The 24,349-nt window shown below is 36.9% G+C and overlaps 1 long non-coding RNA gene across 2 annotated transcripts in view; it reads right to left on the minus strand.

The window, feature by feature from the left end:
• LOC108535956 (uncharacterized) overlaps positions 1–24,349 on the minus strand; it is a 410,057-nt gene that overhangs the window by 207,287 nt on the left and 178,421 nt on the right. For both annotated transcript variants that reach the window (XR_001887373.1, XR_001887374.1), the window contains exon 3: positions 10,018–10,093. This is a non-coding gene — a long non-coding RNA (uncharacterized LOC108535956). The remainder of the gene's footprint in view (positions 1–10,017; positions 10,094–24,349) is intronic.

Here is a 24,349-nt window from a genome sequence, read left to right on the forward strand (position 1 = left end):
GTAATTTTCAGTTTAGTCAGTCCAAACCATTGAATGTTCTATTTCTTCATAGGTTTTCATAATACATATAAAGATTTTAGAGAATATGGAGGGACCAATTTGTATATTTGTTACTTCCCATCTATCCTATGATACAAATAAAAATGCATACAGCAATCTAGTCTACTAAACCATTGTATCAGTGACTAAGATGAATATGTAGAAGGTAGGCATAATTCAAGCTGCAGATGATACCAAGAAGGGAAAGCTAGCTTTTATGATGAAAGGGAGAATCAGATTTAGAATGATTTCAACAGCTTGAAACAGCATAGAAACACCAACAGGAAGAAATGTGAGGGTTGTTCATTTATTTTTTTTAATTCGTCTAGCAAATATTTACAGAGCATACCTATATATTGTGTTATGTAGAGGATGAGTAGGGAAATACAAATAAGACATGCTTCCAACCTCAAAGAATGACAGTCATGAACCTGCACCATACCTCCTTGTTTTATAGTTAAAGAATATTAGAACTAGAAGCCTTAAGTGATTTATTCCAAATAACACAGCAAGCCAGTGAAAGAGCCCAGAGCAAGCTCAAGTAGAGAGAAATCCCCACTCTCCACATAGCAGTTAAGCAATAGTTGCATACGTAAGAAGATATGGTACAAAAGAAGTACTTTAAAGGGTAATAACTAACAAGAAATAAATAACTTTTTAAAAGAAGAAACATAAATGTGATTTGGAAGTGGCACAATTCTTATGACATCTTTGCCTAAATTGGTAACTGTAAAAGTCCCTCTCAATCCTCAAATTTGATGATTCTGCATTAATGAAGAAACATCCATCTAACTTGCTTTTCTCTTTCATATCTTTGAAATGAGGTATAATTTAGAGTGACTGTCTGCAACACAAGGGTAAGTGGCCAAGGCAATATTGGCACAAGATTGCTGGGATGGCATCCCTTGGAGAAAATTCCATGAAGACATCATGAACAGTAGGTATCCAGGTCTCCTCTTGCCCATTTTTTTTTTTTTTTTTTTCTGGGATTGTTTATGGAACCCTTGACTGTGGAATTTAAATGCATGATTATGGATGTGTAAGCTCATCCCTAGTATAATCAGGGCCAGGATACAATAGCACTGTAATAACAGAGAGTCCCAGGTCATTGGAAGAAACCAGGAAGCAATGATGCCTGTGATGGTCTTTTCTCATTCTCCATGTTGAGGTTCAAATAATGACCCTGTTATACTTTGCAACTAGATATCTCCAGGGCTATTCAAATTAATGGCCCTACCTACTCTACTTTAAGTAAATATGAATTCCTCTGGCAGTACTTAGCCATTTCTAACTGTCCTCCAGTGTCAACCACAGTGACGCTGTGACTAGCCACACAACTCTTATCGATTAAAATGATAGCTCATAATGCCTAGACACTGCTTCTTTGGGGAGAAGAGGAAGAATTGAGAGGAAAGGTTATCTTGACTGACTCTCTGAAAGCTAATCTCACATAAAAAGAGGTGATCTTTTGCAAGGCCCCATGGGAATTGCCTACAGCCCAGTGATTAAGGCAATCAATCACAGTCAACTGCAATGCTTGGCCCCCAGGTCCTTGAAAAAGTCAGGCAAGAGGCCCAACCTGAAACACAGGCAGGTGACAGTAAGGCTGTAGCCAATGTCCTGCCAGGTCATATAGTTTTGTACCCCAGATTCGAACACACTAAAGAAGTGCTTGTCCACTTTTAAATTATTCAGTTTAAAAGTCCATCACCTAAGAGACAAGAATCCCTCTCTTGGAGTCTGATGAACAAATCTAATAGATCACTGTGCAATGCCCTAGAAAGAACAGTTGTGGAAGGTGTGGAAGATGTGCCCGCAAATCTATTACTGATCCAGTACCAATGCATGTTCCAGAACACTACACCAGTAGGCCTTGTGTGAGTGCTATTTTGCAATTAATCTTTTCTTGCACAACAGGCACATTACAATTTATTGTTAAAACAAGAACATTATTAAAGGTGAAAGAGAACATTATTACTATTTACATCTGAACAAGGAGATTGTCCCTGGAAATCCAGGACATATGGTCACTCTAGATACCTTGCCTTTCAGAGGAGAAAAATGAAGCAGTGAAATGCCTGGAATCCTGGAAATCATATAATATGAGTACACGAAGATATTCAACATGAAGATAAGTCTGACTGAGGACGTGTGTGTCTGTGTGTGTGTGTGTGTGTGTGTGTGTGTGTGTGTGTGTGCGTGCGCGCATTGGAGACCAAAAAAGGGCAGCTTACTCAAAGGGCAATCATTTGGCAAAGTGAAAAGGTTTCTTCCCTCCTGTGCCAAAAATCAGAATTGTAATCAAGAAGCACATCCAGGCTCCGTGAAAGAAAGAGGTTTTTTTCAGAACTGCCCAACAACAGAAGAAGTTGCCTTGCCAGAGTGCTATCCTCATACTTTGAATGCATTCAAGCTGAGGAAGAGTAGATACCTTTCATGGGTATAGTGAGATGTTTTCTGCAGTAACTGAGGAATTGTATAGATAGTTCCTAAGACTCTTTGAAGATCATAACAAATAGCTATTATCATTAAAATATATGATAACTTCTTGGTTTTGTAATACCAAGAATCTCATGCGTTAGTAAATAGACTACATTTAAACCAAGGCAGACAGGGAAAATCTAATGCAGGAGAGAAAAATTAGAAATTTTCCTGAGTGAGATGGGTCATCCCAACAGGCCATGGAAGATAAAATTCTATGCCTGATTTGCATCCATGAAGGAAAATCATAGCACTAGATCATTAACGAGGATGTAATTAACTTGTATTACTTCAGCAATTTGAAAATTCAAAATTTCATTCAGAATTTATGGTTACTTATGTGGAATTAAAAGATTTAAACACTAATTGAAAACTGATGAAATTTTATTAACTCTTCGATCCTTTGGCTAACTAGCATATTTCTTTATAATATTAATTCTTCTGAAATAGAGTTGAACTTTGGCTAAATTATGAAGGTGGTAAAATTTAGCTTTAAATAAACTTCACTTCCTCACTCTCTGCTTTCTCTTCCTTGAGGCAACTCTTTCTTATGTATAACTTCCTAATGCTTATTGCCTCTCCTCTTTCCTGACTGTTTACTCTCAGGAAAGGGTAGAATCAAATCTGGTTTCCTACTATTAAACTGACCAAAAGGGTAATATGCTACCACCTACCAATGATTTTATATTTAAAAAGCATTTTTGAACCTTAATCCCAGTGTAATAAATTCTAATAATGGAATTCCAGAAATCAGTCTTATAAACAGTTATTTGGAAGAGAATTCTTGACTTCTGAATTTACGCCATGTAGGAAGCTACCATTCTTCAAACTTGTTAATCCTGTGCTATATTTATCTACCCTTGTAAGACCAAAGAAAGATTTTGTTATGATCTTCATTTTTTAATAATAATAGTATCACTAATTTAAGTTTCATGTGCTAAACACTGTACTAATTACACACATATATTACCTCATCCTGTAATCCTCACAACAATCATATAAATTACATGTCACAGAGCTAAAGAAATTTTGGTGTAAAAAGATTGAGAAATTTTTATAAAACCATAGGAGCAAGTGATGTGATTGGAACTTATCACTAGGTCTATCAAATTTCCAAGCCTGGGCTTTCAACCTGGAGGTTTTATTCCACATTAGCATGCCAAAACTAACTCGACAAGTATTTCAAATGTGCGTACTGAGAAAATGCAGAGAAATGAAAGACTGACCTTTCTTTGTAAATTGTCCAGTGTCTTATATCTTGCTTTCTTCCACTGATGCCTATGCCTGTGGCAAATTTAATCAGAATTCACCCAGACATTTCAGGAACAATTAGAAATTATTAAGCTCCTCTCAGACTTCAATATCCAACAACCCCCTCACATTTCTTTTTCAAAAATACATGAGTTTACTGTCTCATTCTTCTTTTGATTAAATTATTTTAGGTAAAAGTGAATTCTTCCTTCTGGAAATTGAAATTTATGATTTCCTTCTTTTCCCAGATTCCTTTTAAACAGAAGTCTGTGTGATTTAAAAGGAAAACAGAATCAATTATCTCCATGTTAAGCCAGAGGGGAAGATAGCAGAGATGGAAAAGGAAAGGAAAAACTGCTGTCTCTTTGTGTTTCCCTTACCCCCACCAAACTGATCAATATCAAATATTTAATCAAATTGTATGGTTAACTGTGCACAAAGTGGTCCTCCACTTTATTGCTTGTTAATGAGGAGAAATTGGGGAGATGGTTGCAGATTGGACAGCATGAAGTTAGTTCAAAGACAGCTGCCTATGGGAAAGCAAGGAGACTTCCTTGTCAGTCTCATAGTCAGTTTCAGGTCCACCTTATTGTAATATAAGATTCATCCTGGGCCGGGCGCGGTGGCTCAAGCCTGTAATCCCAGCACTTTGGGAGGCCGAGACGGGCGGATCACGAGGTCAGGAGATCGAGACCATCCTGGCTAACACGGTGAAACCCTGTCTCTACTAAAATACAAAAAACTAGCCGGGCGAGGTGGCAGGCACCTGCAGTCCCAGCTACTCCGGAGGCTGAGGCAGGAGAATGGCGTGAACCCGGGAGGCGGAGCTTGCAGTGAGCTGAGACCCGGCCCCTGCCCCCCAGCCTGGGAAACAGAGCCAAACTCCGTCTCAAAAAAAAAAAAAAAGATTCATCCTGAATGAGCATAATATTTTGTTTCCTTTTAGGCAAGTTACTGAGGGGCACACTCACTAAGTGCTCAAGGAGGAAAATTTGTGACCATTATGGAGAGAAAAGCAGGCAAATCATTGGAACTCTGATTGATTCAATCAGGAGATGAGGGTTGAGGTGGGTGGGTGGGTATGCACAATGCTTATTAAGAAAAGATGGCAACAGCTGGGCTGTGTATGACCCAGCCCTTCCCACAGTCCTTCACGGCAATCTTAAATCCATTCAAAGGCAACAGTAAGAAGTACCAGAGATGTCTTCACTTGATCCTGGCTTCTTTAAGAGACTGTGCCTGTCTGGGGAGATTTCTCTGAGACAGGCAAACATGTGTGAGAAGTCATGGAGGAGGGACTGACTACTATTCAGACCCTTAGTACCCTGGATTGGGTTTGCAATGTTGATGAAAGTAACTCACTAGAGAATGAGAAACTGTTTTAAGAAAATCTGGAGAAATTCTTGCTGTCAGCCCTGCTGCTTTGAAAAATTCCCCTATTCCTTATGTTGAAACAAAGTAAGAATTTAAGAGAAGTTACCTTGATGAGGTGGCAGCAGATACCCCAGATTAAGGTGGAACTCCTTTATAAAAATTGCCTTGATGAGAATCAAGACCATGTCAGACAAAGGACATAAACCTGGAGACCCCAACTAGAAACCAATGTGGCTCAAGGGTCTCCAAAGTAGTAATTGATGGTGTTGGTTGTGATGACCTTCATGCTTCATACTGGTTTTTGATTGGATCAAAGACAGTGGAGGTTCATTTGGTTTAGCCACACAAAGCTGCTGCACCACTCAAAATGGAAAGTAAATATGACTTGCTTACTGGAGCCAAGTCATTGTCTCCCTATGTGACCCCTGTCCTCTCTCCTCTAATCCAAACTTAATCACATTAAAGAGAAAGCCAACTAGAGGTAGGGCCAAGATGTCCCTGTCCTCAAGGAGCATACTGTGTTGTCAAGTCAGTGTTGTGGCTTTCACTGCTGAGTGTATAACTGCTATTGATGTTTCACATGCTTGGACTCTAAATATTTATTAGTACTGTGTCTTCCTAGAGACATGCTAGGGAAACACCAAAGTGGCTCTCCAATCCATCTTCCAGTTCCCTCCAAGGTATTCCAACAGAAACAGTATAGAATCCCAGGAGAAAAAAAAGAGAAATTGCCACTCTGTGATTAAAGACTTAAAAGCATCAAGGGTGGTAAAAAATGCAACAGCCTATATGGCAAGTGAAAGTGCCAGCTGAATGTTAGAGCGCCATTATCACCAATTAAATCAGTATTTACTGATAATGTGAGATTTTTACATATATTGATTCTTCAACCATCACCATAGAGAGGATGCAAAACAGTTGCAGCATTCAAGAAAGATCTCTTCCACAACCACTTTTTTTTTCACAACCTCCTCACTCCTAAGCCCTGGTAAACATAGTTGTGTTCTCTATTCTTTTTTTTTTTTCTGGAAGGTAGAGCGGGAACATTTCCAGAATTTTATATGAATAAAATCATACAGTATATAATCTTGTGAGTTTAAGTTCTTGACCTTAGCATAATTCTTTGAAGATTCACCCAAATTCTGGAGTGTATCAATAGTTCATCCTTGTCACTGGTACTAGTATTTTATTATGTAGTTGCACCACAGTTTGTTTATCCATTCACCCACTGAAGGACATCTGTGATACTTCTGGTTTTAGATCATTAATAATGCTGCTATAAACATTTATGTGTAGGTTTTTGTGTGAACATAAACTTTGATTTCTCTACTATGCATACCTAAAAGTGAGGTTGCTGAGTTATATGATTATGTCATAAAATATTTTGGCATTTTTTAAAAAAGGTAAGCGTAAGTATATATTCAGCTTTTGAAAAAACTGCCAAAATATTTTCCAGAATGGCTGTACCATTTTGCATTCCTATCAGCAATGTATGAGAGTTCCCTTTGCTCTGCATCCTCATCCACACTGGATATTATGGGTATTTTTTAATCTTAGCCTAGTAAATAGCTATGAAATGCTATCACCTGGTGGTTTTAATTTTCAGTTCCCTAATGACTAATGATAAAAAATTTCTTTTCATGTGCTTATTTGTCATTTGTGTATAATTTTTAGTGAAGTGACTGTTTCAATCTATTCCCCATTTTTTCAAATTGAGTTGTTTATTTTCTATTTTTGAGTTCTGAGAGTTCTTTACCTATTCTGACACAAATTCTTTGGTTATTAATATCATAAGTATTCTAATGTTCAGCATACAGATTCTGTACATATTTTGTTATATTTATCTCAAAGTATTACATTTTCAAACCATCATAAATATTACTGCTTTTTAAAAAATCTCAATTTCTAACTGTTCATTGCTAGTGTATAAAATAAAATTGAACTTTGTCTATTGATCTTGTATACAGCAACCTCACTAAACCTAATTATTAATTCTTGTAGTTTTAATAGATTTCTTGAGATTTTCTATACAGACAATTGTTTCATTGCAGGATAGAATGGTTTTTTTTCTTTCTAATCATTTAGAAAGAAAATAAAAGGAAAATATCTTTTATTTCATTTTCTAGACATAACTGCATTTGCTAGATTTCTAATAAAATATTGAATAGGACTGGTAAGAACAGACATTTTTGCCTAGTTTCTGATTTTAGGGAGAAAACAGTCTTTGACCATTAAGTACAATGTTAGCTGTAAGATTCTCATAGATGTCCATTAACAGATTGCAGATGTTGCCTTCTATTCCAAGTGGGCTGAGATTTTTGTCACCAATTGGATGCTTAATTTTGTCAAATGCTTTATCTGCAACTATTGATATGATCATGTGTTCATTTTGTTGTTAATGTGATTGCACGCATTGATTAATTTTAGTGTATTAAATAAATGTGGTGTTTCTAATATCTTAAGATTTTCCCAGGATAAAGTTCACTTGCTCATAATTATTATTCTTTTTAAATATTGCTAGATTTGACTCACTAAAACTTTGTTGAAGATTTTTCTATCAGTGTTCAAGAGGAATATTGATCTGTAGTTTTCATTTCTTGCGCTATCTTTGATATTAGAGTAATGTTGGTGTCACAAAGTAAGCTAAATATGTTTTCTCCTTTTCTAACTCTAAGACAGATTGTGAAGAATTGATGTTATTTTTTCCTTATTTAGTAAAGCTGACCAGTGAAACCATTTAGCTTGGAAATAAATTTTTGAAGGCTTTTACATATGTTTTACAATAGCTATAGGAAGACATATTATCTATCTTTTTTTTTTGTTTTTTTTTTTTTTTGAGGCGGAGTCTTGCTCTGTCACCCAGGCTGGAGTGCAGTGGCCGGATCTCAGCTCACTGCAAGCTCTATTATCTATCTTTTTAATTCAGTTTTGATATTTGCATCTTCAAAGAAATTGGTCTATTTCATCTAAGCTGTAGATTTATGTGCATAAAGCTGCTCATAATTTCCTCTATCTTTTTCTAACCTATTGGATCCATGATAATATTCCCTCTTTCATTCTTCATGTTGATCATTTGTGTTTTCTCATATTTTCTTGGTCAGTCTCACCAGAGGTTTGTCAAGTTTATGAATTTTTTTAAAAAGAACCAGCTTTTGGTTATATAGATTTTATGTTTTCAATTTTATTGATTTCTGCTTTTTTATTTGCTCTTTTCTGCATTTTCCTAGGAAGAAGCTTAAATTGTTGATTTGAGACATTTCTTTTCTCATATGAATTTTTAATGCTGTAAATTTCACTCTATGCACTGCTTTACCTGATTCACATAAATTTTGATTGGTTATATTTTCAGTTTTATTCTGTTCAAAATTATTTCTACTTGCCCTTGAGATTTCCACTTTGACCCATTGATAGGTAGTAATGTTTTATTTAATTTTCTAGTATGTAGGGGGTTTGCCAGATACGATTCTGTTACTTTTTCTAGTTTAATTTGTTATAATCAGAAAGCATATTTTCAATAATTTCAATTATTTTAAATATAATGAGGTTTGCTTTGTAACTCATAATATGGACTATCTTAGTGGTGAATGTTCCATCTGTGTTTGAACAGAATTTATTCTGCTATTGTGAGTTGGAGTGTCCCATAAATGTTAATTAGGTAAAGCTGGCTGGTGATGTCATTTAAGTCTTCCATATACACTTTGAGTTTTTTGTGATTTTTTCAACTTTCTCTTCTCCTTTTATGTCCTGAATTTTAGACCTGTTGATATTGTCCCACAGATACCTGAGGCTCTGTTTCTCTCTCTCTCTCCAACCCTCTGGCTCCTTGCCTTCCTTCTTCAGTTCCTCTCATTGTTTAGACTGAATATTTTCTATTGCTATATCTTCAAGTTCACTAACCCCTTCCTCTCACATCTATTTTCTGCTATTGAGCCCTTCCAGTGATGTTTTAAATTTTTATTATTCTAGTTTTCTGTTCTAAAATTTTGTTTGAGTTTTTGTTTGTCTTATTTTGTATTTTTTTGGTATAGCTTCTATTTCTTTGCTGAAAATTATATTTCTCCATTGTTTTTAAGAATGTTTGCCCTTACTTGTTGGAGCACAGTTAAATAACTACTTCAGAGGTTTCTTTCCTGATAATTCCAACCTTTGAGTCCTCTTGTAGTTGGTGCTTGTTAACTTTCTTTTGCCTGTTAGTTGAAAGTAAGAATAAGAAAAGAATTTTTCTTATTCTTTGTATATTGAATACTTGGGGGTTGTATCTGGGATATTTCAAATATTATATCCTCAGGCACTGGATCCTATTTAAATCTTCTGTAGAACATTATTTTTTTGTTTTGTTTAACAGGCAGTGAATACATATCCTGGCCCATATTCTGTGGTTTATCTTTCCCATATCAATTTAATTTGCAAAGAATGTACAATTGTATCTGGTTTACCCAGTGTGTGAGCCTCTCAGAGTTCAAACTGAAACCTAGACACTGGTCTTCACTGAAGTTCAGTTTACAAAGTTTTTGTTGAGCTGATTCCATTTAGTTTCATGCCTGAACAACTTGGGGGTTGTCCAAGACTTTAAATGCAGATTTAAATGGTCACTTTGTTTGGCTACTTGTTTTCCATTATCATTTCTCTGACTTTGGTTCCCAGGGTTTCCCCTTCCAGGTGTTCTTGTTAGAAATACAGGAAGTTAGCCTCCCCGCACTGATGCCAGTGTTCTGCCCCTTATGATTTCTGCCTCTTCAACACCAATGAGGAGTGGTAGCAGGTCCATCTTTTTACTGGCATTCTGAAGGGCAATAGGGCTGGGCAGTTTTACAGGGCTCAACCCTATGGTGTTTGCTGCTGCGATGATAGTGGGAAGTAAGGAGGTCCTACCTCTTTGTTGCCACTTTCTTGGTGTAAGGCAAGGAGAGTTCACCGGGCTCCTCTCCTCAGGATTTGCCGCAGCATGCTGGGGGGAAGGAAGGGTGTTAAAAAATAAAATAAATAAAAAATAAACAGGAAACTCACCGCAAGATCATTCCTCCAGTTCTAAGATCTGTACCTAGTCCACTTGCTTTTATCTACCTTTAATTCTTATGTTAATTGCTTAATGTGTGTTTTTTTTTCTGAGGCTTTACTCCATTGTGTCTAGAATCAAAAGTCCCTTTTTATAAAATTCCTAAATGGTGGATAACAAAGAGAAAAGAAAAGAAACCTATAAAATAGGAATATGTGTACCAAGAAGAATAAATGATAGAATACGTTTGGCAAACTAAAGCACTAAAAATACAGTAAAGTGTTAGAGAACAGGGAGGGGAACTTTTTGCCAGTCTTTAGATATCCTTCCATGTAACACTTCTCTCTTCACTCTAACCTACTGTTCCCTAAGGAATTAGGAGTGACTTAAAATAATCGGTGAGTTTGGAAGAAAAAGAAGGGAATATGCTGCTCAGCTACTTCTCCTCTCTTCTTTTCCCCATAAAGAAACTGTGTTCTTAATTTCTCTAAGTATATGATAAATTTAGAGACAACAGCCCTTCCTTACAGGAGAGGCATGTGTGGTGCAGCACTTACTGTGACTTAGGTAAGTTTCACTCATTCTGGAGTTCAGTACTAGGAAGCTTCCTTATAGATAGAAGCCACATTGTTCAATTTCAGTAAATTATATTTATTGAATATCTTCATCTCCATATAATTTACTCCTTCATCTTATTTATTAGTTAGATACTCCAGTGAGAAAAAGGTGGGAAGTTGGGAGCAGTAAATTGCTGAGACTTCCGTAAGCCTCCAATATTCACTAATTTTAAAAGTTAATTAATTCATTGAAGTAACTCCCTTTTAATAACAAGGTAACATAGTTATTATGACTATAAGGCATGTTTCCTAACACCTTATTGTAAAGGTGTCTAATCTACCTCTTTCTCCCCAGTGCTTAACACATTACCAAGTACAATAAGCACATAATAAATAATCATAAATATCCATACAATGAATAAATGTTTCAAGAAATAAAAGAATTCCAATATACATCATGTTAGATGTAGCATTCAGAGAAACCATTCTTATTTTAATGGTAATGTTTCCTTCTCAAATAGTTCCTCCTCTCAATATGTATAAGACATTTGAGAATATTTATTATTTACCTCAATTAAAAGAAGTATCAACTTATTTTACTCCTCCTATAAAATTCCTCTGAGGTAGTGATATGGTTTGGCTATGGTCCCCCGCAAATCTCAACTTGAATTGTAGCTCCCACAATTCCCATGTGCTGTGGGAGGGACCCAGTAGGAAGTAATTGAATCATGGGAGCAGGTCTTCCCTGTGCTGTTCTCGTAACAGTAAATACGTCTCATGAGATCTGATGGTTTTATAAAGGGGAGTTTTCCTGAATAAGCTCTCTTCTCCTGTCTGCCACTGTGTAAGACCTACTTTTCACCTTCTGCCATGATTGTGAGGCCTCCCCAGCTGCATGGAACTGTGAGTCCATTAAACCTGTTTCTTTTGTAAATTGACCAGTCTCAGGTATGTCTTTATCAGCAGCATGAAAATGGACTAATACAGGTAAGTATTATTATTATCTACATTTTACAAAAAAGGAAAATGATGACCAGAGAGAATAAGTGACTTGTCAACGGTCAGAGAGCTAGTGACAGATCTGTGATCGAAACTCCTGAACTTAGCTCTGGAGTCTGTGGCTATATTGAACACACCATGTCACCTCCCAAAAAGCCTTCCCAATAACTTGTTCATTATGATCAGCAACCCACCTCTTTGTCTTCCAATCATGCATACCTTAAAATGTGGCCTGACCACATCAATTATATCATCTTTTTTCATGCTTCAAACAATCAGAACTATCCAACCAAAGCTAGCACTCTCTTCACAAACTGTTAGTCTCTACCCAAAGGATTGGCCTAGCTATTTCGCACCATCATCAGCCTTGTTGCAAGCCTATTAAAAATCCTTTGTCTTCAGTTCTTGCCAATTAATAGGATAGTGATTTGAGGGCAAGTAGCCAGTTGGAAGGGAATTTTAATGTGTATGTTTAATGCAGCGGTAGAGAAGTTATGGCACTTTATATAAAATATCTTGGCTGCTTGGCCTGGGTGCCGGTGGCTGCCCAAGCCTGTATCCGCAGCACTTTGGGAGGCCGAGGCCGGGCAGATCACAAGGTCAGGAGATCGAGACCATCCTGGGCTAACCCACGGGTGAAACCCCCATCCCTCGTACTAAAAGTAGCCGGGGCGAGGTGGCCGGGGCCACCTGTAGTCCCAGCCCTACTCCGGGAGGCTGAGGGCCAGGAAGAATGACATGAACCCGGGAGGAGCCCGGAGATTGCAGTGAGCTGAGATCCTGCGCACCTGCACTCCCAGCCTTGGGAACAGAAGCGAGACTCCCATCCTCAAAAAAAAATACCAAAAATAAGAATGAGTAAATAAATAAATAAAAATACAAATAAATAAAATAAAATATCTTGCATCTTTTTTTTTTTAAAATTATACTTTAGGTTCTGGGATGCATGTGCAGAACATGCAGGTTTGTCACATAGTTATACATGTGCTGTGGTGGTTTGCTGCACCCATCAACCCGTAATCTACATTAGGTATTTCTCCTAATGCTATCCCTCCCCTTGCCCCCCCCACCCCCTGATAGGCCCCAGTGTGTGATGCTCCCCTCCCTGTGCCCATATGTTCTCATTGTTTAACTTCCACTTATGAGTAAGAACATGTGAACACCTTGCATCTTTCAACACTGTTTCTCTTGACTAAAATACCTGTCCAGGTACAATACAGACAGCTGTGATTTTTTTTCACCTGCCACCAAAGCCAAAAGAAAGGTATAACAGGTTAAAACGAAGCCATTAATAGAAGTAACCCAATCTTAATAATCTGGTCCTTTCATAAATTAAATATGTGAGATCTAAATACATTTTGAATATTTCTTAGAGGAATTATGGAAAAAGTAAAAAGCAAAATAATCTGGAAGCAAAATCTAGAAAAAAAACTTCCTGTGGACCATAGACTTCAGATAAGTGCTGACATTTTAAAGAAATTAATGTCCTATCATTCAAGTCCCACAGTATCCTATCATAGTGTGTGTATGTTGTCTGTTCCAGTAGTTCTCAGACTTTGTTGTACATTATAACACATTTAGGGAGGAGGGCAAAGAATGTTGTTAAAAACACTGGTTCTTGAAGCCTAGCCCAGATGTACTCAATAAGATTTTTTGAGGGTGGAGCTCAAGCAAAAATATTTTTAAGAAGCTTCTCCGGTGATTCCAATGCTCACAAAATTTGAGAAACATTGACTGTATACTTGACTTTTAGGGTTGAGAAATCCTGGAATAGACAAATGTTAAAGAAATTTCAATTAATTAATCTTTATAACATCTCTACTCCAACACTGGACACTTATTCATATTAATATTATGTTGATTTTCTACTACTTAAATATTCCTTTGAAGAAAAGTACAGTGTTGGTCCCCTAAAATAAAAATGCGTTTTCTCACATTCCTTCCTAGAAAAAAACAGCATATAAAATTATGATTCAAAGAGTCTAGTTCTCTCTGATATAGATAAATGTACTACTCTTTTTTTTTAGTGTATGATATTCCAATCAGATGTGCCTTTGTCTTTCCTACCAGTTATAAAATCACAACCTATCTTGCTGATTTATTTTGTGGAATGTGGGTGTCTCTCTCTCTCTCTTTCTCTGTGTGTGTATGTGTGTGTGCATGCACAAAGTTTTAAAATGTTTTATATTATATACATATATGTATATATATAACAAGTATGTGTGTATATACACGTGTATATATATTTTAAAATATTGGCAGCTAGACAAAATGTTTTTCATATCATGTAGCCTTTGGCTTTTTACATATCATCTTCTAAACGTCAATCAGCAAACGGACAAAAAAATTGTATTAAAATCATTGGAGAAATGCTGAAAAATGTCATGTGCAATTGCTACAAAACATCTTTAATAGTTCTATTAATACTTGTCAGTCACCAAGTGTCCTTGATCTTCATGGATTTTAAATATAATTTTCAGTTCCTTGTTGAAGTCTTTTTTCAATACCTTCAGTATCTTCTACATAACTGCACATTTTCCATACTAATATCAAAATTCCTTTCCATTTGATTTGTCATCATATCCCTTCAAATGCTAAAGATGCTACTACAATTCACAAAACATTCAAATTCTAAACTTTCCTGTCAATCATTGAATCAAAACACTCACCTGAATGCTTTTTGGATAATTTTATTGTATGTTTATTTCTGCCAGGCAAACCATTTCAGAATGCCTAACAATAAATTACTACCTGTCTAAAGAAGTCATGCTGTTTGAAGGGTTTTCTAAGTCTAAGTCCTTAAAGCAAAATGTAACAGGTTCATTTAACGTTTCTTCTGAAAGAAGAGAAGCATATACACTGCAAAACTAAACTGTTTATGTGGTCTATGTCATATTAGTGTTTCAAGACATCTTAGAATGACTTTTCTGAAAGCAAAGGTAGTCATTTGAAAACACAAATGGAACTTGGAATAGAAAAAGAATTAAACTTGAAGAAGAGAGAACACCGAGCTTCAAAATAACTCCTTTTGGAACATGCTTCCAAGCACAATATTAAGTGCATGCAATCAGTTACAGGTCATAGGTTAAAGGACTTGTGTTACTCACAAAAAATGTACAATTTTCAACCTTATGGACTGTCATCACTAAAGGAGATGAAATAAAAACTCCAAGTTTGTTTTCAATCTCTGCCTAGTGTCAGGGAGAGTAACCTTAGCAGTTAACACAGTCGCACAATTTTTATGCCCTGGCAGCCTCAGAGGGTGTTGAAATTTAGGTTCTGTGATCAAGGCAATGCCTTTAATCCCGTACATGAAGTTGTCGAGACTCAATAAATTATTGGATACAAATCAGTAAATGGTAAGAAGGCTTAAATGACATTGACAGTCATATGATCCTGTTTCTACCTCAGCTCTCCTAGGCAAATGCACCCACAGCTCCATTCTAAGAAGCGCCCACATAAAGAGATAAAAATCCTTCTTTTATGTATGTTTCTAATTCTTCAGGTCTAGCATTTTCCCTTGAGGTACCAGAGATTCCCCATCCTGACGACAGTGGTCAGATACAGAGTACACATGACTTTTACAAATGCATCATCATTTAACTACCCTGGTTCTTCATCAGGAATCTAAATGATTAAACAAAAGAAAATTACTGAAGCATATTAGATTAGTTAATACAACGGTGAAAAACAAATGACAAGAATACTTCTTGGAGGTCAGTAAAGTGAGAGATCAAACACAATTAATTTTTTCTTCTGCCAGGGCACATTCTGTCTGCCAAGTTAACATTCCATAAGAAAGAGAAAAACATTGTCATGTTCAATTACAACTTGCATTTGATAGTCTTCTTGACATGGAAGAAAGCAAGCTGAAAGTGACAAATATATTTTGAGGAAGAAAATGTATTGTTTATGGTCTCTTTCCTGCTCCAAATCCTAGACAGAGAAAGGATATGGCTTCTGGGGAAGCTATCACTTGTATGCTATCGCCTCATTATACAAATCAATAGCAGTGCACTTGTGAATAAAACAGATGCAGGCAGAGACTAGCAAAAGCCACCTGGGCCAACTGGTATAGATTTCAGCAAACTGATTTTGCCGGGTTTCCACACAAAGTCCTAAAATAGATCCTTTAAAAGCCCATTTAAATGGCTGTCCTCTGGCAGAAGGGTCAAAGCTTCTGGCATTTGATTTGCTGATCACTGTTTTTGGCTGAGCTCTAACAGGCCTTGAAGGAATACTCCAGTGATTATTATTTATATTTCACCTGCAAGAGCTAAATAAATATTTACTAACTAAGAATGTTGATACATACTTTAGATATACATTTACCTATGATTTTCCTGTCTGCTTTCAATTTGGTGGGTCAGATTCCTGTCATAAGATTTTTCTGAGCCTCCAGTCTTCATGGAAAATGTTTAGTCACAGAAAAGGAAAAGCTAGATTTAGCAATGTGCACTCTATGATGTCTCAAAAGACCCATGGCGGCAGGTCCTCGGCTGCTTATAATATTCCCTTTCATTGACATCAGCAGGGCGAGGGGGTTTCCTAACTTCAGTTTTTAAATTGTTTACCCTCAGTTCTTCTTGTTAAATTATCTGTCAGTGAATGCCCCATCCCTTTATTCTATTCATGGCGCCTTTTATATCTAGTTGAAATCTCCACAGAAATATTTCCTCCCTTGGAATGTGTTTCTTTCCGAAAAGATTTCCTACATACCACAATAGTCTGGTCACTTTCGGGAACTCAGAGGTGACTGAATTAAAAATTCCTTTAAATAGTGTCCAAAAATGTAGAGCTCACTGTGGCAGATTGTATCATCCAAGACAGCCACAAGATCTCCCACCCCACACGCTCTTCTAACAATGTGACGGATACGGTTTGACTCTGTGTCCTGACCAAAATCTCATCTTGAACTGTATTCCCGTAATTCCTACATGTTGTGAGAGGGGCCCAGTGGGAGATAATTTGAATCATGGGGCAGTTTCCCCATACTGTTCTCCTGGTAGTGAATAAGTCTCATGAGGTCTGATGGTTTTATCAGGGGTTTCCGCTTTTGCATCCCTCTCATTTTTTCTCTTGCTGCCACCATGTTAGAAGTGCCTTTTGCCTCTTGCCATAATTCTGAGGCCTCCCCAGCTATGTGGAACTGTAAGTCCAATTAAACTTCTCTTCCTTCCCAGTCTCGGGTATGTCTTTTTCAGCAGCATGAAAACAGACTAATACGGTGACACCGACAGTCATCCCATAGAGATAAAGGCTGGAGTGATCGGGGAGAGGTTCCCCTTGAAGATGGGTGGCCTGTGACTATAGCAGAATTGAGTATAGGTGCTTTCTAAGACTAGATCATAAAATCTAGCTTACACCTGTTTCTCTTGGGAAGCTCATCCTTGGAACACTGCCAGCATGCTGTGAGAGGAAGCCAAGCAGTCTGTAGAGGCCCATGTAGACAGGAACTGAGGCCCCTGGCCTACAGCCCAGCTTTGCTTCCAGCCAACAGCAAGCACTAACTTGCCAATTATGTGACTGTGCCATCTTGAAAGTGAAACCTGCAGTCAAAATTCTAGCCAGCTTAGCTGATGCTACATGGAGCACAGATAGTCTTTTCAACCAAATTGAAGAGTCATATGTTAAATAAATGATTGTCATGGTTTTAAGCTACTAATTTTTAAGGTGGATTGCTGTGTAGCACTTAAACAAAAATTAATAAATGGATATTTTAACTGTGATATATTTTTGTATTTGTGCCTGTGCATGTATGTTTGTCTGTCTGTCTGTGCACCTGTGTGCATTTTAAAGCAAAGTACTGAGAGGACTAAAAAGAGGACTGCATTACTTCTTCTTAATCACTGAATATGGCAGTTCTGAATTTATTTTCTAAAATCAGCCCAATGCTGATCTCATTCAATCCCATTTAACTGATGAGTAATTCATACTCAATCTCTTTGGGGGATCTCCCCCAATGTGTCACAATCAGAGTTATCTTCAATGCCAAAGACTGCAAAAGCTGTCTTTGGATGAAATAAATTGTTGTTTCTATGAGTGATACATCTAATTGTATACATACTGGAATTCTTTTCTTCACTGAATCATTTACTCATTCACTTAACAGACATTTACTGAAACGTTGTTATGTACTTACTGTGGTTGACACTATGCTAAGCACTGGGTATGAATAGGTGAGTTGGACTCCTTCACAATTAGGTATTAAGAACATGCCCCATAAGGCGCAGTGTGGTGGCTCATGCCTATAATCTTAGCACTTTGGGAGGCCAAGGTAGGCAGATCACTTGAGCCCAGGAGTTTGAGACCAGCCTGGGTGACACGGTGAGACATGGGCTCTACAAAAAATAGAAAAATTAGTCCCAGCTACACAAGAGGCCGAGGTGGGAAGATCACCTGAGCCTGGGGAGGTCGAGGTTGCAGTGAGCCAAAATTGCACACTACAGGCCAACCTGGGAGATAGAGTGACACCCCATCTCAAAAAAAACAACAACCACAACAACAAAAAAACATGCCCTATGGTCATAAAATAACTGGGGTTCTGCTTACTGAGATAACTTATGTTTTACCACATAGAATCCCTTTAGGTTTGTTGATTCTACCATCTCTGAGCCATGTTCAGAATATTTAGTGACTCTGGGAGCCCCTACATTTAGGGTCAGTCTTCTCATGTACTTCATGCAACCTTCCCCTTGGAGACTTTACAACCTCTCCTCACACAAATAAGTATTTTTTTAAAAAAAAATCTTGCCCGTATGATGATAACAGATGAATATTTGTTGAGCTTACACTCTTTATGCTAATCTCCATTCTAAGTTTTAAAAATGTGTTATTATCTCATTTAATTCTCACCAAAGCCCTGTAAGATAGGTATAACTATTCCTATTTTTCAGATGAGCAAACTAAAGCATGGAAAAGGTAGTTCTGTTTAAGGTAGATATTAAGTGATAAAGCCAGGAATTGGACCCAGAAACTATCTGCAGATGCATTCTCAAATACTAAGTTATATTGCTCTGTTGTCTTATGGAAGAATAAATATTTGGAACTTTCCAACAAATGTATCACATTTAATTTTTATGTTTCATTTGACTAATGTAAAATGTAAAACCATAAGTCAAGAGATCATAATTTTCCACAGTCTTAAAAATACAAAATACTGTGTGCTTACACATAAGGGTTTTTTTGTTTGTTTGTTTGTTTGTTTTTTTGGTAATTGTTCCTTTAGTTTTATCCACTATTCTTACAAAAATATACTAGTTACAAGCAAGTGGTGAAAAAGAGGCAATCATCTAGGTCACATGCAGTGAAAGGCAGCTAACCAAACAACATATTCCTAGAGGTCAGTATTGAATCTAGGTCTATGCCCTTGCACATCTCTCCTACACTCGTTCCTTCTTGAGCTTACTAACTTGGGCAATGTTATCTTCTTAGAGAAGATTGAGAATCTACAGTGGCTCCTTTTCATCTATAAAATCAAAGCCAAGTAGGGAATTCAAGTATCCAATTCAACTGGCCCCTAACTTATTTCTTGTTACTCCCACTATACATTCCTATGCTATTGCATGCCTTCAATATATGACGGAAATTGCTACATCTGTACATAATGCTCTTCATCTACATTATTTGCTTTAATGTCCTTTAATATTGCCCACCCTATTTTCACTTGGAAGGGACCTCTCCACCAAAACCATTTCATGGCCAGCACCCCATAGACCTTTCTCTTGTTCAGATAAAAGTCCTGGGCCCTCTCTTTATTCCAGCCTTTGTGAATGCCTTTAAACCATTTCTGCCTTTATTCAGACCCTAACTTTCCAGCTCTCTCTTCTGCTCCTCACTTAGGCAAACCTGTCCATAATGGTTTCACAATTTCTATCAGCTTTATGTCCTGGATCTGGTTCACAGTTGTGCTTTGGTTTGACTAGCCTCCAAAACGACTCTACCCAGTAAAGTGGTTTTATCCTCTTTGCATGTGGGATTGGATAAATCTATACCATGCTCTTTTCCTTCAAGGTCCAGCTCGAAAGTTACCTATTCAGAGAAACCATCCTATATATTCTACCTTGCAATAATCCTTCCTTTTCAAGACATTCCATCAGTTCTTACTCACATTGTATAACATTCTCTTGAGCTCCTTTGGATACCTTTGCGGTTGTTCAGTGGTCATTATGTAAGTGCTTGCCTTATTTTCTCTGAACACATTGTATATTATTTAACAGTACAGACATGTTCTTCTACTTTTTATTTATGCTTACTTTCCTTGACTTTGAGATAAAATAGCTTCAGTTTAGGCACAGATGTTCCATAACTGCCTCTTGAGTGGAACAGAATAAAATTCCGGATCATAAAATTTTACGGTCCCTTACATAGTCAGTCTTGGTGTAAAATTCAACAGGTGGACAGAAGAAATGAAAAAGGGGAATATTAGAATATAGGGGAGCTTTTCCAATGAAAATTTTTTCAAAAATCTAATATATCTTAGAGGTCCTTCTATCCTCATTTCATTAATAATCATTGCCATACTGAAAGTATTGCTATTGATAGAATAGCTCCTATCATTCAAGAGGGTTGAAGCAGAAAAAATAATTATTAGATTATGACAGCCATTGAATAAACTGTCTTTACAATTAAGTCTTTTTAGAAAATAATAACGACAGCCAGGCGCGGTGGCTCACGCCTGTAATCCCAGCACTTTGCGAGGCTGAGGTGGGCGGATCACGAGGTCAGCAGATCGAGACCATCCTGGCTAACATGGTGGCTAACCCCTGGCTAACGCCTTCCGGGTTCACGCCGACAAAAAATTAGCCGGGCGTGGTGGCGGGCACCTGTAGTCCCAGCTACTCCGGAGGCTGAGGCAGGAGAATGGCGTGAACCCGGAAGGCGGAGCTTGCAGTGAGCAGAGATCCTCCACTGCACTCCAGCCTGGGCAGCAGAGCAAGACTCTGCCTCAAAAAAAAATGAAGACAAAGGCCCAACTAATATGGATTTCACAGGTTGCAACAATAAAGGGTTTTTGGCTTGCCTAATTCTGGGGTAAAATATTTTTCTAGGTACACACAAACTGGGAATAAACACATATTAAATCTATTTGCCTGCACATTATTTCCCGAGATATAAATTTCCTTTCCTTTCAAATAAGAATTTAGATGAGTAGCTTACCCTCCTGTAGCACTTAGTAGAGTTTACGTTTTGCTTTATAGGAATTCAATAGACATTATAATGGCAAAAGCTTTCTACTATAAAACAGCCACTAGGCTCTTTCAGAGATATTATCTCATACAATCCTCAGAAAAACCACCTGATATGTTAATACCCTTCTTTTTTTAGAAGAGAAAACTAGAGATAAATGAGTTTAAATAAATAGCCAAAGTTACAGAGTAGTAAATGGCAAAACTATGAGCTAGTATATGCTTTTTAAGTACAGACTTAGGCAGATATTTCACAAGTACTTATTATGTAAGTACTTATTGTGAAATATTTAGGATTAGATAATTTATATAATTGGATTTAGACCTTTACTTCATAATCATAACTTTAATATGAGACTACATTTTAAATTAAGGTGAATGGTAGCTTTTAGAGAAGAGGTTACATGATTACTATTCTATTTTTTAATCTATTATTGTTTGTATATAAATTTTAGCCAGAGATTATTTTTGAGCATCGCTGGCCAAGAAGTTTTAGTACTACATACTGGTTGAAATATGTGTGTGTTTTAAAAAACTTTTCAAGGGATTTTAATTATTTCTTCCAAATAAAAGGAGAAGTATAAAGGAATATTTCTCACAGTAGTTATTAAAAATCTCAATTGCTGTTTTATCACTCTTCTGTGAATGGATCTTTTGTGTCAGCCACCAGAAGAGTTACCATCATAAGGATCCGGTACTGAGTACTTTCACAGGCATTCTAGAATCAGAATGGTGATTACAACTAGAAAATAAGTGAAGTTCACGTTAGAAATCATTTGTAATAGAATCGCAGAATGTTGAATTCATTTAAAATTATGCAATTTGTGTAAAGAATGTTGTCATTTGTTTTGAAGTTTATCTTTTTATGTAGAGTATTGAAAATCCTATTAAAACAGCCATCATGGCCCTGTCACCAACTGCAGGACTAACTCTAAGGCACAAGGTGTTGTGGGATGGGAGAACCAAGGATCATAGTCAAAGCCCTTCTCTAGATGAGCACTGTGAACTGGGAGGGTGATAACTATATCTGTGTCTGAGACAGTCCATCACAAAGGTTCCAGTCTGGGGGCAGGGCTATCATTCTTTATAGCTGTCAGAAAATAGTTCAAGAAATCTGCACCAATCTGCTCTCCCACATACAACGGCACTTGTCCTCGTGTCTTGAATCTGCAAAAATGAAGAACCAAATCCCTTGATCATACAGCCAAGTGGTTTGAATCTTCCAGTTCTGTTGTTCTTTTCTTCTGTCTTGAAAAAGGCCTTGTCATATCAGAATGAAAAGAATGTTTTGAAGCGTGAGAAAATTCAAATTTCCTATGTAAAGCCTGGAGTTCATTAGCAGGAGTATACTTACTTATTTCAAGGGTCACTGGGTTATGGTGAAGAGCCTGTCTTTCTGCTACCCAAGTCTCAAACTCTTCACCTGAAAACATTTTAGAAATGCCTTTAAGTCCATTAGCTTTCTATGGAGCCTAATTCGACTTTGTTGTGCCTTGTCTTGTGACCGTGTCAAGTCAAGGACCCTGCTTTGATTATGTGCTATTCCTTTTTCCTTAATCACTTTTCAGTTAAGTAATTGTCTCAGTTTAATTGGTGTAATGATTAAAAGTTTATTTATATTACACTAAAGTTTTCTTTTATCAATCCCTTAGGTTCTATTTTATTATTTACAGCTCAATACAGAAATGTTACCCAAATAAATAGTCTTTTAATTGGACTCTTTAAAATTAGAATCTTTTATTGTATATGTGCTAAAGCTAAAATCTAAATTTTGGCAAATAAGAGAAATTATTTATTCTTAATATTACAGTTAGACTTGTAACAGGCATTTTATATTATAATACTGAGAGGCACAATGTAATAAGTATTGGCTTCAGAGACTAACAGACCTAGGTTTGGATTCTGCATCAAGACTTGCCAGTCCTGGGACCTTTCTGAACTTAAACTATCATTTCAACCCTATGCAGATTGCCTGAAGATGACTGATGTGTGAATAAGCACAAGATTTAATCTAATGGTAGCTATTATTTATTTTAGCTTTGTCACTAACCAACTGTGTCACTTTGAGAGAGCTATTCAATTTCTCTGCTTCAGGTTCCTCTGATAAATAAGAGGAAAGGACTAGATACTTTCTACTATTTCTGTCAAAATTCAGGTAATAAGTAAACCCTTTTTATTGGTTTATTTGGGGGGTATAATTTTACATTAGTCAGGGTTTTTTCATGTTAAAATTTTCCCAGTGACTAATAAAGGCATTAGTTGGAATTTGGACACTAATATGAGAATAAGTTGACAAAAACAAAATGGTCAGTAGGAAATGTTTTGATACTGAATGCTGAGACAAGAACCCAGAGAAAAAAAATCTCATTTACAAGACAAAAGCACAAAACTAGTAGTTCGATAATTTGGTTTAAAACTTGTATTATAATTCTTTTCAGACAAAACAAGTGATCTAGAAAATTGCTGGAAAAGTTTTATTGACCTGTTTAATCTCAGCTTAATCAACCTGTAGCAATGAGTACAGCAACATCTGATATCTACCTAGTTCTCTAAGTTCCCGTGGGGATAAAAAAGAGAACTAAATACATTAAATACGATCACTTCTATACTTGTCAATTATGTCTGTTTATAATACATGTGCAAAACTGTTTATCCACTTTGCAGGGGAAACAATTTTTTTAAATGACTAATAAGCTCTATCATCAATAGCAGCAAGTTTTATTTTAAATTTGCTTTTACTTTGAAACAGCTATACTATTTTCTAAGTGTATTTTCAAAAGCAGCTTTATTAAGTCATAAATCATGTTTAGTAATTCAAACCATAAAGACAGCAACACAAAATTTGAAACACAGAAACATACACTTTCCCATTTACAAACTGCATCAGAGGAGATAGAAACACCCTTTCTCGGCCGGGCGCGGTGGCTCAAGCCTGTAATCCCAGCACTTTGGGAGGCCGAGACGGGTGGATCACGAGGTCAGGAGATCAAGACCATCCTGGCTAACCCGGTGAAACCCCGTCTCTACTAAAAAAAAATACAAAAAACTAGCCGGGCGAGGTGGCGAGCGCCTGTAGTTCCAGCTACTCGGGAGGCTGAGGCAGGAGAATGGCGTGAACCCGGGAGGCGGAGCTTGCAGTGAGCTGAGATCTGGCCACTGCACTCCAGGCTGGGTGACAGAGCGAGACTCCGCCTCAGAAAAACAAAAAACAAAACAAAAAAAAACGCCCTTTCTCTTGTTTGTGAGTAAAGGGTCAAGACACAGAGCAGAAAAATTTCAAAACTAAGTGCTTATATAGATCTTTCCTTATTTTAAACCTATGTACCAAATTTGTAGCAAATAACTTTTATGTGAAAATCAGTATTGTAGATGGGGGTGAAGATATGGCTAACTAGGTTCCCACTAATAGTTTTTCTATGATAGAACAACTAACCTGAAACACTTATTATGATAAATAATAACAA

This window comes from Rhinopithecus bieti, unplaced genomic scaffold, assembly GCF_001698545.2.
Source record: "Rhinopithecus bieti isolate Rb0 unplaced genomic scaffold, ASM169854v2 scaffold_777, whole genome shotgun sequence".
Classification (NCBI taxonomy): Eukaryota; Metazoa; Chordata; class Mammalia; order Primates; family Cercopithecidae; genus Rhinopithecus; species Rhinopithecus bieti.